Genomic DNA, 13575 nt, shown 5'->3' on the forward strand with positions numbered 1-13575 from the left:
CGTACGGCTTTGCAAAAGCTGTGAGGTGACTTAGGGCACTACTGTGAAATCATCATCAGCACTGAGTATTTATTAAGGATTCCCCCTGTCCACTTCCATGGCAGCATAAGACGGAGAAACAGGCTGGGGCCCCAAGCGGCTGCACCCCAGAGGGAGGGTTCAGTATTCCCATCGAAAGCTGAGAATCCTTCTGGGTCCCTTACTTATAAAACAAACATGGGAATTTCCATTACTTATCTCCAACCAAAAGGTCTTTGGGAGATAGTTGTAGAGCCTTTTTGGGAGTACTTAATATGGATTTTACCAAAGCAAGAGTTAATAATTTCAGAATCACCTTTCTTATGCGTGTATATTTTGGGTCAAGAGTTATCATGTGAGAGCAAATTTTGGCTGAAACAGTTTTTTAAACAATGTTCATTTTTAGTCACTCTCCTTTTTTGAATTGCCTTAACATTCTTTTGAACAGTGGAGCTAATCATTGCTTTAAATGCTTCATACATATACACTCACTTAATCCTTAAGATCACCATTGGAGGTAGGCAGTTTTATTATATCGTCTCCTAGGTAAGCAAACTAAGGACAGTGGGATTATGTAATGTGACGAAAGCCACAAAGCTAGGAGCCGTAAGGACTAGAATTCAAACCCAGGCAGTCAGCCCCAAAGTCTGAATTCTTATTTACCTCAACACACTGGATCACTGAGCACATCTCTTCCCTTTCAGATAAACTATGTCAGGACCACGTAAAATAGTTTTCATTTGCTTGTTTGCCCTCCACAGAGATTTCTTGCACACAGCTTTGCATCTTCCACACCGTTAGCCTGTCCTGGAACGAAGGTCCTGCCTCGTAGGACTTGGTCCATGTGGCAGTGACTCGGGGCCATGCAGCCAGCAGCCACCGTGTCAGCCGCGAGAGACAAAACCCATTCTGTTTTTCAACCAGATCTCTCATATTTTGAGATGAACATAGAACTGCCCTACTGAAGTGCCAAAGGAAACATACTTATATTATGAAGTGTTTCTAACAAATGTTTTGGAGATTTTAAAGGGGCAGATTTCTAAATATCTGAGGCATTTGCAAACAACCCAGACACACAGGCCAGCTTTGCAGCCCAAGCACTGTTTCTGGGTTTTATAATCTTCTTGAAAACCAGCACAGCTGTTGCAATGCCCATTTATCAATCGTCTAGAGATACCAACAAATGTTTTCTAGGGTCAAAGTAATCAAAATGATACACCAGGTCTTTGATTCTGAAATGGGCACTGTTAATGTAACTTTGGCATATTCTCTAACAGATTACCAAAGTGGAATCAGAGGTTTATGTTTATAAAGTTTATAATCACTCCAGAAAGTTCAAGACGTTTGGCAGTGCTAGGGAAGCTTTAAAAGAGTAATAAAAGGTTAGCATGAGGAATTCAAAGCTGCCTTGTATGGTAATGCCGCTTCAGACAAGCACACGCTTCCTTCAGCGTGAGTTTAGTGGTGAATTCAGAAATGGATCAGTGCGTAGCTTCACAAACAGCGACGTGAATACAGTGGTGCCAGTGACACGATGAATAAGGGACTGTGGAAAATTTACATTTAACGTCTCAGCTCTGAAACTACATTAGACAAATGAGAGAGAAAGAGAGACAAGAGAGAGAAAAATCAGAGTTACGATCTCATTTACTTCTTGGCCTCCATCCTAAGTATTTACAGCCTCCTTGACTCTTTTTCAGGATGGGCAGGTCCGCCTTGCCTGGCAATTGCAAACCGTACACTTTGCCAACCTGGAATGCATGCCACGTTCCTGTGCAGCCCGAGCCCACTCTGAGGACGTGTTCTGGAACCGTGCAGTCCTGAGCTCCTGATTGGTTGGCAGCCAGTAAAAGGGGTTTCCTTATGAATCACGGTGCGTGGGAAGGCTAAGTGGTGTACCCTGCACTTGTGCCATAATCTGTATGGAATGCGTTTTAAAGAGAAGACAAAAATCTAAAGTTTAGTTCAACATCTGACTTCAAGCACATTCTCAAGAAACTGGAGTGCAGCATGGAAAAACCATGGTGTCTCTCCTGCTATGGAAAAATTGAGAAACATAAGATTGTCTTCAAAGGGATACGGACCAAGTTGCACACATTGGGGCTCCGAGGTCTCAGATCAGAAAAGAGTCAGTTTCATGACCCTTGCAGATGCCCTAGCTTTCCTGTCCGGGTAATAAAAGTAGCCCTTCCTTGGTGAGTCGGGGTGGAAACAGGAATGGTTGAGAATACACGGCTGCCACAGACAAAGGCTCTTATCAATTCTGTTGAACAAATGTAAAATCTGATGAATCACACCTTTAATGGCAAGAAGAAGGCTTAAAAATATTACAAGATAGGTCAGAACAGATGTGCGAACACTGTTTCCCACCATGGTTTTTTACTAAGTTGAAGAAAATGGGTTTTCATACCAATAATATGCACTTATCTGGCAAAATGAATTGACACTTGCTGATTTTGATTAATATTTAAAGACGCGAGTCAAGTTAATTACTTCACATACCTTATAACATATATTTCCAAATATAGGTGAGTGAAGTGAGAAAAGGGGAACAAAAAATAAGTAATCTATTTTGGATACTTAAAATTTTGGCTTGATACAAGTCACTTCAGTATCAATAATCTGATATGGGCACTAGGTACAGCGGATGTTGGCAAATTCCCCAGATAATAGCCTCATCAACATGTAGAAAACATCAAGCTGGTTCATTCATTTCTTCAACAATCACTCACTCAGAGTTTACCCAACACTGATGTTTACAAAGAGTACAAGAGCCAAGGGTTCATGAAGCTGGCCATGTGGGGAGAGGGGCAGACATGCAGACAACTACTGACCTTCGGGCGTGTGGAGCCCCAGTAGCGGGGTGTGGAGATGAGAGCAGAACGCATCCAGGAGGGGCAGCGTTTGAACCGGGCCATTGACCCGAGTGTGACACGCTCCAATGAGTGTTCACAGCACAGAGCTGCAAACTCTTGGAATTTCTTCAGTGATGAGAGACAAAGGTGTCTTTGGTTATTCATCACAAGCGCCTTTCAACCATCCCTGGGTTTGCCAGAGGAACCCACCATGTGATTAGAGGGTTGGAACTCTCAGCACCCCTCCCGGACCTCTGGAGAGGGGTGAGGGCCTGAGACTGCGGTCAATTATCAATGGCCAACGATTTCACCAATCACGCCGAGGGCATAATGCCTCCATAAAAACCCAAAAGGCCAGGGTCAGAGGGAATGTACAGGGTGGTGAGTACATGAAGATGGGGTGCTTGGAGAGGGCGTGGAAGCTCCTCACTCCTTCTCCACATGTTGCATCTCTTTCATCCAGCTGTTCCTGAGTTATATCCTATTATAATAAACTGGTTACTTAGTAAATAAACTGTTTTTCTGAGTTTCATGAGCAGCGTTAGCAAATAAGTTAATTCAATGCAAGAGTTGTGGGTACCTCAGATTTATAGCCAGTCTGTCAGAAGCACAAGTAACAGCCCAGCCTTGTGACTGGCTTCTGATGTGATGAGAAGGCAGTCTGGTAAGACTGAGCCCTTAACCTGTGGCATCTAAAGCTATCTTCACGTAGAAGATAGTGTTGGAATTGAGAAAAAATGTAGGATACAGAGTTGTTTGGTCTGGGAATAACTATCACACATTTGGTGATCAGAAATGCCAGAAGGGAAGTAATGCAGTGCGTGAGTAAGGAAACATCTGCTGCCACCACAGACGGGTTCTGTGAGTAGTAAGAGACACACAGAAGGAGTGTGCTTTGTCCATAAGACAGATGGAGCAGTAAAAGCCATTCTAGATAGAAGGCATTGTTTGTGTAGTCGCAAGGCATGTGAGTATGGGTTGTACTGAGGTCGTAGTAGTAGTTTCGACTGATGAAAGGGAGGGACTATTGGTGGGAAAAGTGATAGACTTTGGGCTGGTGAAGACAGCCACGGGGTAAGTTTCATTGTAAGGCTTGCTAAGGAGCATAGACTACACAACAATATCTTCCCAAAGGGGTTTATACAATATTAACTCCATAGACCACTTGTTTCTTGGGTTATATGGCGTGAACTGGGGCAAACGAAAGGTTTCTTGTTCAAGTAAGTTTGAGAAATGTTGGACCTATTTCTGCAGAACTTCTCAGAGTCTTCAATATGTTATTCTATATGGTTAGACAAGACCAGGTAACTAAGATAGGATTTCCCACACTGACCATAGAACCCTGTTTTGAACAGGTTACTTTGAAGAAACATTGTTGCACTAGAAATGCTCCTATAAGCAGTAGAGTGGAATTAAGGTCTTAATTGTTGAAGGTTCATGTCCAAGTTTGTATTTCAGAAATGCAACTTTGGCAAGATCAGGGAAGGAAGAAGGATTGGAAGAGAGACAGAGTTAGGAGATGAGTTGGGAAGCTAATGCAACAGTCTAAGCAAAGGCCATTGGAATGGAGGAGAAAGTCTTAACTGGGGAGATTTTCAGAGTTGCCAGCATCACAGGGCTAGCTGGATAGGACTGAAGAAGTGAGTGAGAAGGAAAAAGTAAATAATGACTTAACCAAGTAAAGCAAAAAAGCGTAAGATTTTCAGTATAGAGATAGATGGATGTCCTGGGCCTCCTGATGTGATGTGCACACACTGTCAGTTACACTAGGTTCCTGACAACAATGCAGAAACTGAAACTAATCTTGTAAAACATCAGATAAACCCAAATTGATAGGCATAACATCAATGGACTGTACTCCCCAAAAATATCAGTGTCACTAAAAGACATATAAAGGCTGAAGAAGTATTCCAGAGCCAGAGATATGAAAATTAAGTGCAAGTGTGATTCTGAATTCCATCCCGGACCAGCAAAAAATATGCTCTAAGCGATATTAAAGAGATAAGTGGAATAATTTGAGTAGGTCTCATGGATTAGATAATGCATTGTGTCGATGTTAATTTTTATGATTCAAAAATTTTACTGTTTATATGTAGGAGAACATTCTTATTCTTAGAAAATAACACTGAAATAGGTAGGGGGGAAGGAACATGAAGTCCATAACTTTCTCTCAAACAGAACGGAAATTACATAAATATATGTATGTATACGTGTGTGTGTGTGTGTGTGTCTACATATATATGTATATATATATATATATATATATATATGGAGAGAGGGAAAAAATGAACAATAAAGCAAATATGAGACAACGGTAAAATTTAAAATTGATGACCAATCTAGGTAAAGACAAATGGAAATTCTTAGTACTGTTTTACCACTTTTCTGTACATTTGAAATTATTTCAAAATAACACATTAAAAATATAACAGCGATTCCACTTGCAAATCCAACAGGTGCAAAACAGAAGTCAACGCTGATTTTGGAGGAGCGGGCTTGACAGAAAAAAATGGTGAGGCCTGTTGGGGGCATGTTTCTGTAAAACGCTGATATCATATCCAGGGGCACATGCCTGATAAGATGGGCCTGGGGTTCTGGAAACAGGGGACACTGGAGTCTGTGATTTGAAGGCATCTGTACGTAAGAGTCTCCACCTGCTGGTGTTTTTAATTAAATGAGAGCTTCTCTCTCTATTCAGACAACTTTAGTTGAGCCAGACCAAACTTGTAACGTTAGCCTTGGCTTAATCTTTAATTTCTAAGTATAGTACATGAAATTTTACCACTTTTTGATGAGCTAGATACTCCCCAAAAGATCACTGACATAAACGCCGTACAAGTAAGTTTAGAAGAGAAGTTTGGGTCTCATATTAAGTAACTGAGTCAGTGGACATTGGGGCTCAGGAGATAGGACTTGGCCTCCTGGACTTTAACGGCAGTGAAACGGATTTTGTATATGTTCGCAAAAGGTGATTGAAAATGATAACACATTAGTTGAGATTTTAAGATTCCTCAAGAACACACTCAGTTGTATGTTTTAAGCTACCTAACTTCACGATCTACAGAGCTTGCATTCCAGGGGCAACTTGGGAGTACCGGTTTGGTTAAATTAAACAACACTACAGTAAAACAAGTTTGCTTGAATAAGTACTTCCCTTTAACCTAAAACTCGAATTTCATTGGAAAATGGAGAACACTAATGCTAAAATAGATTACACTAGCGAGGCGAAGAAAATGTCAGGTTTTCCAAACCTCGGAGTATAAAAATGAACAGACTCAAAATATTTTGCTGAAATAAATATCTCAGTCTGTGTCCACAAGGCAGTTTCAAGTTTTCCAACACAAATACAAGATATGCTTGCAGGACTCTTGTGTCGTGTTAAATGCCAGAGATACCCTCCCATCAACTCACACTAACGTGTAAATACTCATGCACAATTTCTTTCCGTTTCTTGGCCCAATTATTTGAATAGCAACAGAGTCATCCCTCCACTCTCTTTACTGGATTTAAATGCTAGTCAAATCATATCAGAGTGTCTAGCCAGACTGCGTGTGTGTGGTTCTGACTGCCCCTTATTATCCGTGACCTTGTATGAGGTGTTGAATCTCTTCGCGTCTTGTTTTCCCATTTATACAATGGAGCAATGACACAGAGTGTGCCATATCGGTTAGCCAATTAGTAAAAAGAATCCCACCTGCCTAGATGCATAGAGGGTCCAGCTTCCTCTGGGGGCCCATCTTTATCATCATCAGAAAGCTGTCAGATGCTTACTTTTATCCAGAGGGTGCATTCTATTACTTCTAACTACAATGCAGATAGTATTTCTTGGGATGAGAGGACCCCCCCCCCCCAGCGCTGTTCACAGCCCGGCAATTTCAGAAAAGGATGCCTTCTGTGCTTGCTGTGGCCACTTTTACTACTATCACCCTAGGAAGCTTCTAGAAGTGACTGCGACCATTCTTCATGCTCTGCCTGTGTTTGTTTGGCATTACCATGCCCTGGCCTAGAAGAAAGCAATTCACCTTTCCATTTTATTCCTCTGCCTTAAGAACTATGGAACCTATAAGCCCATCACTGCAGTTCAACAACACCAAAAGCTAACCAGTCACGCATTTTAAATTATCAAGTAGTCTATTTTGGTATTTTCTTTGTAAAATTATTCAATAAACTGTACCCATAGACCATCTTGGGGAAAAATATCTTCATCCCAATATAATGTTGGGGAAAGTCGGGACAAAGGAGGTTAGAAGAGGCAGGGGTAATTTTAAATGAGGAAAAGCACGTAGTGAGCAGACAGAAGTTGGTGAAAAGGAATTGTGAAAATCAAACTGTGACCTGATGGGGGTTGAAGAAAATTACTCAAAACTTTTGTTACCTCTCAAAAAGTAATGTGTCAGAGAGTTAATAAAAATGAAGCTCGAACAGACTAGCACATGAATTTAGGATAATCCTAAACTCAACTTCAGAAGGCTGTAAAGCAGTTTCTACTACCATCTACCACCTCTCCAGGGTCTTTTGTATTCTGCTTATGGAATGCTTTAATGAAAATCAAAATGAAAGTCGGAAATATTTTCTGATGGGTCATTTTCCTAGTACTTAAAGAATGAGTTAAATGCAAATAGCAATCCTCTGTATGGCCAGCCCCAGGACAGGTATGGTCAATTTGTGAAAATTCATTGAACTTCACACTAATGACACGTACATTCTTTTATGTGTAACTTTTATTCTATCAACAGAAGAATAAATTATAAAATAAATTCCTCTCCTATGTGTTTTCTGTAGTTTCGTTCTGATTTTGTTGGAAATGTTATATATTGCCATAAAATACCATACCAATGCTCTCAAGTAAAATGACAACAATAAATCAAGGGCTTTATATATTTTTCAGCAAAAAATGTCCATTTAAAAGTTAGGTGTTCAATAAAATGAGAAGACAGCCTACTGAGTGGGAGAAGATATTTGCCAATTATATATCTGATAAGGAATTAGTATCCAAAATTCATAAAGAACTCATACAACTCAACACCAAAAAAACAAATAATCCAATTAAAAAATGGGCAGAGGACCTGAATAGATTTTTCTCCAAAGAGGACATACAGATGTCCAATAAACATAGAAAAGATGCTCAATGTCACTAGTCCTCAGAGAAATGCAAATAAAAATCACAATGAGATGCTACCTCACACCTGTCAGAATAGCTATCATCAATAAATCAACCAACAAATGTTGATGAGGCTGTGGAGAAAAGGGGACCCTCGTGCACTGTTGGTGGGTTTGCAGATTGGTGCAGCCACTGTGGAAAACAGTAAGGAAGTTCCTCAAAAGATTGAAAATAGAATTACTGTATGACCCAGCATTCCACATCTGGGTATTTATCCAAAGAAATCCAAAACATTAATTTGAAAAGATATATGCACCCCTATGTATGTTCACTGCAGAGCTATTTACAATAGCCAAGACATGGAAACAACCAAAGAGCCCATCAAGAAATGGTCGGATAAAGAAGAGGTGGTACATACATATTAGGTCCGTGCAAAATTAATTGCAGTTTTTGCAATTTTTTTTAACCTTTTAAACCACAATTACTTTTGCATCAACGTAATATAATGGAGTATTACTCGGTCATAAGAAAGAATGAAATCTTACATTTGCAGCAACATGGATGGACCCAGAGAACATTATGCTAAGTGAAATAAATCAGACAGAGAAAGACAAATACCATATGATCTCACTTATATTGGAATCTAAAGAACAAAATAAACAAACAAACAAAGCAGAAACAGACTCATAGATACAGAGAATAAACTGATGGTTGCCAGAGGGGAGAGGGGTTGGGAAGCTGGGTGAAAAAGAGGATTAATAAATACAAATTGGTAGTTAGAAAATAGTCAAGAGGATGTAAAGTACAGCATAGAGATTATGGTCAATATTATTGCAACAACTATGTATAGTGCCAGATGGGTACTAGTAATCAGGGGGATCACTGCATAAGTTATATAAATGCATATCCACAATGCTGTACACCTGAAACTGATATATAATAATACTGAACATCAACTGTAATTGAAAAAAATAAATAAATTTTTTAAGTTAGGTGTTGTAGCATGATTGTAAATGAGATTGGGAATATGGGGAAGTAGAGCATGCCTTTTGATTGGAAAATGAAAAGTGCTGTCTCCTCTACTGAGTTTGAGGTAGAGTGGAACGTAGATTTTCTGGACTCCAAGACCTGTGCACTTTCAACTACCCCAAGTATGGCAGGGGCCTCCATCCCCCAACCTCCCTTAGAATTGGAGGAGAGAGACACGTGAATTGTTATAATGGATGGTTTAGGAGTGGGTATGGCACATGTCACTTGGATACTAGGCTGATTTTTCTGCCTCTCTTTCTAACATGTTAAGAAACAAGATTTTATGTAACAGCAAGTGAGAACAGGCCGGGAGTAAATTTAAGGAAATAATCACATCATTCACATCAAAATGTAAGTGGAAAGGTTAGTACAAACAAAAGAATCACTGTTATATAATTACATGATTAAAAAAAAACTGTTTTCCAGTATCTTTTGCTACTTTCTTCAGACTCCACTTAAGTATTACAGAGGCTTGATTTTGCTAATGTCCCTTGGGTTTTTGTATTTTTTTTGGAAGTGTTGCCAAATAATATAAAATAACATTCATCTGCAATCTGTCCCTACGTCTCTTTCTGTCTGTTTCTGTCTCTCACACAAACACACACAAAACTCATTCTTTTTCTACATTTATTTTTGGTATTACAAAAAAGTCTTATACCACCATGAGAAAATTGGAGCAAAACGTCAAAATAATATTTAGACCTAACCTAAATATTACTAATGGATTATTAACTGATAACAACCAGTATTGTATGATTCAATGATTAAAACTGCACTTTTGTTTGAATGCTTAAAGGAAATGCAGCAGTGGAGACAGGGAAGAGGGGCAGAAAGGAAAGGCAGTGACCTGGGTTTAAGAGAAGGCAGCATGCTAGGAATTCAAAAGTATAAGTGGTTAGGAAAACAGGGTGTTTCTGAAGAAAGCCACGTGGCAGAGAGAAGCCCACTGTGGAAGCACTGGTTTTACAGGTGGATGCCTGTCCTTCAGAAACTTGTTCTTTATTTCATTTATGTAGCTGACACAAAACTGCATCACTCTCCTTGGGCACATGGATAAAGGCAGAAAGATCAGTAGGAAACCTCCAGGACTTTATGTTACTTGTTACAGCATTGCCCCTTGTAACAATCTTTTTTTTTTTTTTTTTTTTTAAATAGAAGTGTGTAGGCCAGTGGTTTCTTCAGAGGAAAGCAGTCTTCACATTCCAGAATCTCATGGGGAGGTCGTTGAAAAGAACAAGCCGTGCACACAGAAACACGCCCAGAAGAAGCAGTCATTCCTGGGCTGGAATGTTAGATTTGCTTGGAAATAGCTGACGTGATATTGATCTCCCTGAAGAAAGTGGGAGTAAAACCCAACAAAGCCAATCATCTTGGGACCTCGGGAGATAGTAGGTTTGGCCAATCAGTTCATGGCCAAAACTTTATTCAATGTAGTTGATGCCACAGTGGCTGGGATTTAGGACTTTCCACCTAAGGGATCAGCAGATGAAAGAACCAGTTTAAGATGAAGAAATAAAAACACTTGAATACTAGGGGCAAACGGAAGACTTAGTTGTGTGTACACAGAATACCAGAGGTTAGCATGGCTTGTGGTGGTGAAAATTGACCAGACTTGGAGGTCAGAATCCTGGATGGTAGTATGCCCCTAGGGCAGGCCACCTTGCTATCTGATTCTCATTTTTCTCATCTGTAAGTGGGCAGACTTTTATGAGATGATCTATGAGACGTACTATTACCTACTAGTCCATTATATAACAGTAACTGAGACAGGGGGAGCAAATTTAAGCAAATCGTCACTTAGCATTCACATCAAAACAGAAATATAAGGGTTAGTACAAGCAAAAGATCACTGTTATATAATTACATGATTTTAAAAAATTGTTTTCCAGTATCTTGTGTAACATAAGTGGTGACCTTTTCTACTGTCACTACATAATAAGTTTCTAGGTTTATTGCCTTGTTGTCAGAGATTATGACCCTTGCAACAACATCTTAAAAGTTCCATGGTTTGAAAGGTGGGATGTTTATTCTCTGTCTATAGGGTACAGAATTTGATTTAGTCTTTGAAACAAACGTGACCCTCTTAGTCAGACTCCACGTGTCATTATGTAATAGCAATTAACTCTCTGTTTCAGCTGAAGCCCTAAAGACTAAGAACAATTTAAAGACTAAAAACAATAGATTAGATGATGAGAGTCCTCACATCCCAAGTGAAGGGACTGATGACCTAGATGATACATGGCAAGAGATTATAAAACCAGTTCTTCCAACATTAGTGGGTCACAGCGGATTTACTGCAAATTAACTTGCACAGGCCCCTCCCCAGACAATGAATCATGTCCATTAAAAGGATATTTAATCACTGCACCAGAAAACTAGAAGCATCCTGAAATCTTACAGCTCATACGTGAAAGTGATTTTTCCAAAATTTTACAAGAATTCCAAAAATGTACATGGCAGTTCCAATAAAAAGGTGGAAAGGTGGAATAAACCTTTTAAATAATAAAAAAACAAATTTTTGTAATCATGCTAGAGCAAAAAAATGAAATACCTTCCTAATATGTCTATTGAGAAAAGGATTTCTAAATCATTGGTATATGAAGAGGAGATTAAAGAATATGCACCCAAACGTCACAGGGAAAGGTGTGTTAGAGGTGTGTCGGAGAATTAATTAGTAAAAATACTGTTATTTTTTAATTTCGTGAGGTTTAGGGTACTTGTAAGCTTCCAAAACTTTTAATTAGTTTTGATTTCTTTTAATCTTCTTAGTAAATATTCATTTTCATTCCTAATTTTGCATTTTTTCTTTAATGTTCCCACAGAATTGCATCAACTTCAGGCCCCACAAAAGGTAAATGGTTCTCTGGTGATTGCACACCTTCAGTGACTAAGGAATGAAGTGTTAAAGAGTTTAAAGAGAATATTAATTTGTATCCTCTCATCTCAAGCCAAATAAACAAGTTTGATGGATAAAGAAGCTGGAGAAGTTGTTAAATCACTGTGTGCCCCCACAATCACCCCCCACCCTTGTCCCCAACTATGAGAAAGGGTTTCCCCATCACCTCAGTCAGGTGACAAGGGGCTCTGAGAGAATCATCTTGAGATGTTAGTTAGCATGTCTTGTGGAGGAAATGTTGTCTGAGGCTTCCCTTGAAGTTTCTAATGACTGGCATTTCTTCTTCTTTTTTTTAGTAAACAGAAATTGGAGACTTGAGCACAGACTATACTTTCCAAGGAGTAGGGCAAGCATGTCTGACAAGAGTCAAGTAGTTCTCTGGGAGGGAACATACTTGGGAAGTTTTAAAAGGGCCCTTATTCAAGAACTCTGCCTAAAGGGAATGTAAATTGGTGCAGCCACTATGGAAAACAGTATTTTTTTTCCCTCAAAAAATTAAGAATAGAATTACCATATGACCCAGCAATCCTCTCCAGGATGTATGCCAAAAAAAATCTGAAAAACATTTATCCCTAAAGATGTATGTGCTCTGATGTTCATTGCAGCTTTATTTACGGTGGCCAAGACATGGAAACAACCAAAATGTCCTTCGATAGATGACTGGATAAAGAAGATGTGGTATATATACACAATGGAATACTATTCTGCCATAAGAAAAGGTGAAATAGTACCATTTGCAACAGCATGGATGGATCTTGAAATGATAATGCTAAGCAAAATAAGTTGAACAGAAAAAGTCAGGAACCATATGGCTTCACTCATATGTGGGATATAAAACTGAAAGCAGCAAAGGAATAAGACAAACAGACAAATAAACAAAAACTCATAGACAACAGTGTAGTGGTTACCAGAGGGTAAGGGGCAAGGGGTATGGTAGAAGAGAGAAAAGTGGATCAAATGTAAGAACTGATTCTGGGTGATGAGCGCACAATGTGATATATCGATGATGTATTACAGACTTGTACACTTGAAACCTATGTAACTTTAATAACCACTGTCAACACAATAAATTTTAATTTGTAAAACAAGAAAGAAAAGAAAACTGCCTAGAGACACAAAGGACTCCAAGAGAGGAAGGCTATGTGGGGTGAACTGCTCCCTGTCAGAGGAAAGGGACAAAGCTTCACCTTAAATGAAATTTTGAGTTCTGATTACTAAATTGCAGTGGGCATTTTAATTACTGAATTGTGAGTGTCCCTGAGGCTTAGTGACCCACCTGAGATATCGTTCAACAGTGTGGGAAAGACTTGATTGAGCTTGAGCTTCAGAGACTATGGGGAAAAAAATGAAGTTGCTTTACATTACACCTGATAGGTCCAACGAATTCGTTATACCATTTCACTTTAACTGTCTTAACCAAGGACTTGGAAATTTGTGTAAAAGTCTGCTTTTTTTCTTTAGAGCTTCATTTCCATTTAAAAAAATTTTTTAATGTATTTCAAGGTTATGGTACGTAGTATATAAAGGTTTATTACCTTTATTTTCAACAAACATGTCAATATAATAGCATCCCAGCTTTTTCTTCTTTTTTTCTACCTTTTTGAATTTTTGAATTTTCTTTGTTACCTTAAAAAGGACTCTTGGCATTTTTATACATGTTCCATGGTGTTTGAAAG

This window comes from Rhinolophus hipposideros (genome assembly GCF_964194185.1).
Source record: "Rhinolophus hipposideros genome assembly, chromosome: 25".
NCBI classification, from domain to species: Eukaryota; Metazoa; Chordata; class Mammalia; order Chiroptera; family Rhinolophidae; genus Rhinolophus; species Rhinolophus hipposideros.